This window comes from Galeopterus variegatus, unplaced genomic scaffold (genome assembly GCF_000696425.1).
Source record: "Galeopterus variegatus unplaced genomic scaffold, G_variegatus-3.0.2 Scaffold27445, whole genome shotgun sequence".
In the NCBI taxonomy this organism is placed as follows: Eukaryota; Metazoa; Chordata; class Mammalia; order Dermoptera; family Cynocephalidae; genus Galeopterus; species Galeopterus variegatus.
In genome coordinates, this window is record NW_007753556.1 from 1 (window position 1) to 3,623 (window position 3,623).

The 3,623-nt window shown below is 49.8% G+C and overlaps 1 pseudogene across 1 annotated transcript; it reads left to right on the forward strand.

Annotated features, from left to right (window-relative positions):
• Nucleotides 1-4: 4 nt before the first annotated feature.
• LOC103583738 lies at nucleotides 5-2,557 on the forward strand (annotated as a pseudogene). Its single transcript, XR_549891.1, has one exon. The product of XR_549891.1 is annotated as a protocadherin alpha-C2 pseudogene (transcript).
• Nucleotides 2,558-3,623: the final 1,066 nt, after the last annotated feature.

Sequence of the window (3,623 nt, forward strand, 5' to 3'; positions counted from 1 at the left end):
TCTCCTCCTGCTGCTGCTGCCGGCCCCAACGGCCTCCCAGCTGCGATACTCGGTGCCGGAGGAGCAGGCACCCGGCGCGCTCGTGGGCAACGTGGCTAGCGCGCTGGGGCTCGAGCTGCGGCGCTTGGGGCCAGGCTGCCTGCGCATCAACCATCTGGGTGCGCCCAGCCCGCGCTACCTAGAGCTGGACCTCACAAGTGGAGCGCTCTTCGTCAACGAGCGCATTGATCGGGAGGCGCTGTGTGAGCAGCGGCCTCGCTGCCTGCTCAGCTTGGAAGTGCTGGCGCACAATCCCGTGGCGGTGAGCGCCGTTGAGGTGGAGGTACTGGACATCAACGACAACTCACCGCGCTTTCCGCGGCCCGACTACCAGCTTCAGGTAAGCGAGTCGGTGGCGCCTGGAGCGCGCTTTCACATAGAGAGCGCGCAGGACCCTGACGTGGGCGCCAACTCGGTGCAGACTTACGAGCTCAGCCCGAGCGAGCACTTCGAGCTGGACCTTAAACCTCTGCAGGAGAACAGTAAGGTGCTGGAGCTGGTGCTGCGTAAGGGTCTAGACCGCGAGCAGGCAGCCTTGCACCACCTGGTTCTCACAGCCGTGGATGGGGGCAACCCAGCCCGCTCGGGTACGGCACAGATCTCTGTGCATGTCCTGGACACTAACGACAACTCTCCCACCTTCGACCAGTCCGCTTATCGCGTCCAGTTGCGGGAGGACGCGCCCCCAGGCACTTTGGTGGTGAAGTTGAATGCCTCAGATCCAGATGAGGGTTCCAATGGTGAGCTCAGGTACTCCTTGAGCAGCTACACGTCGGACCGGGAGAGGCAGCTCTTCAGCATAGATGCCAGTACAGGGGAAGTGCGAGTAAGTGGGGCTCTGGATTATGAGGAGGCCTCCTCCTACCAGATCTATGTGCAGGCGACTGACCAGGGTCCAGTACCCATGGCTGGTCACTGCAAGGTACTGGTGGACATTGTGGACGTGAATGACAATGCACCAGAAGTGGTGGTCACAGACCTGTATAGCCCAGTGGCTGAGGATGCTGCACCCAACACCGTTGTGGCCCTTCTCAGTGTCAATGACCAAGACTCAGGCCCCAACCGGAAAGTGAGCCTGGGCCTGGAGGCCACACTGCCTTTCCGACTGAATGGCTTTGGAAACTCCTATACACTGGTGGTTAGTGGCCCCCTGGACCGGGAGCGGGTAGCTGCCTACAACATCACAGTGACAGCAACTGATGGGGGAATACCACAGCTCACATCCCAGCGGACGCTGCAGGTTGAGATCTCTGACATCAATGACAATCCACCAAGCTTCCTGAAGGACTCCTATTCCATCTACATCCAGGAGAACAATTTGCCAGGGGTGTTGCTCTGCACTGTGCCAGCCACAGACCCAGATGAAAAGGAGAATGCAGAGGTGACCTACTCCCTCCTGGAGAGGGAGATTCAAGGGCTGCCAGTCACCTCCTATGTCTCCATTAACAGTGCCAGTGGCAGCCTGTATGCTGTCAACTCCTTTGACTATGAGAAGTTTCGAGAGTTCTTTGTGACTGTGGAGGCCCAAGACAAGGGGAGCCCACCACTGAGCAGCACTGTGACCGTCAACGTGTATGTGGTGGACATGAATGACCATGCCCCTCACATTCTGTACCCTACCTCAACCAATTCATCAGCAGCCATTGAAATGGTGCCTCGAACTGCCCCTGCTGGCTACCTGGTCACCAAAGTCATAGCCATGGACTCAGACTCTGGGCAAAATGCTTGGCTCTTTTACCATCTAGCCCAGACTTCTGACCTGGACCTCTTTAAAGTAGAGCTGCACACAGGAGAAATTAGGACTACCAGGAAGATGGGAGATGACAGTGGTACCACTTTCAACCTGACAGTGGTGGTCCGAGACAATGGAGAACCATCACTATCAGCCTCTGTGGCCATTACAGTAGCTGTGGTGGATAGGGTTTCCAAAATCCTCCCTGACACTCAGAGACATGTTAAGAGTCCTCGGACATACTCTGAAATTACACTTTATCTAATAATAGCATTAAGCACAGTGTCTTTTATATTTCTTTTGACAATCATTGTTTTGAGTATCATCAAGTGCTACCGCTACACTGCATATGGCACTGCATGCTGTGGAGGCTTCTGTGGAGTAAGGGAGAGGTGCCCTGCAGAACTGTACAAACAGGCCAACAACAATATTGATGCCAGGATACCACATGGCCTCAAAGTGCAGCCTCACTTCATTGAAGTTCGAGGAAATGGCTCCCTTACCAAGACCTACTGCTACAAGGCCTGTTTGACAGCAGGCTCGGGGAGTGACACTTTCATGTTTTACAACACAGGGGCCCAGGCAGGACCAGGTCCTGGGGGAGCCCAAGCAGCAGTGACTGACAGCAGGCACCTCACAGGCCAAAGTGGGCAGAGTGCTGGGAACCTGATTATTCTAAAAAATCAGGCTGTTTCTCAAAATGAGGTGAGATAATGGTCAGGGAGTCTTCTACAAACTCATGCGTTTTTCACACACACCCCAATATCATGTGGTTGGATGTTTTGAGTTATTGATAGTGATAGCGGTTATTTGGTAAACTGAGTGTCTGCAATATGAGTATAATCTGCCATGTTTCCTCTCTAGAAAAGAAGCACTAGAGATTTGTTTTACTTTCCATTCTCTTTTTTGATACTTGAGGACTTGTCTATAAAATTGTTTGAGAAGTGAGAATTAGTCTTAAAATTTTGCTGTTAAAGCAGAGCTCTGTAGAGAAATAGAACAGGCCTGGGAATAAGGATTATGTTTTAGGGAGTAATATTAAGAGAGTCAAGGAGAAATGGCCTCTGTTGTATCGCCTACAGGGAAAGTTTTCTTTTGAAATCCTATAGGAGTGTTATTTTTAGAAAAGCTCTGAGACCTTTAGGGGCTGTTGTGGACACCTCTAAATGTTGTCCATGTTTATACTTTGGACTGTCTGTAGTGCAAATTATCCAGTTATTATTTCCAGTAATTGTGCTGAACTAATGTGATAGGATCCATGAAAATTCATGTCAGTGGTGAAGCCATAGAATGTAGACCTCATCCTGAAGCCAAAGTTTGCTTTGTTTGTATGATGTGGTAACTCTTCTGTAGGGTCACTTTTGGAAAGTCAGAGGAAATGAATGATGGTAAGGCAGAGAGATTAAGAGCCAATTTGTCTGGTTGGGCCAGAGAGATATTAGAATGAGTGTATTAGGAATATGAGGGAGTGAAGACTAGGACATTCTGGGATTAGGGAGGAATGGAAGGAAAAAAGAACTCTTCCTTTAGTATGCCACCTTTCTTGGCATACTCTGAATTCATCATAAGAGGATTTCCTTGCATTTACTCAAATGCAGTCTGTAATCTTTTGATTTCCTGTTGACAGTTCCTATGGTTTTGATGAGATGCAAAGTAGCCTTTCCAAGTCCTTCATACCTTTTAGTTAAATGACAATACTTACAAAGCACACATGCATTTTCTGGATCTAAGATATGGTTTGCAATAGCTACAAAAGGCTTGAAAAGTGAAAGGCTCACTGTACATGAAGACAAATGTTAGTATATGCACTAGTTTTAGTTTTAAGGAGGTATAAGGCCAGCTTGTTCATTAT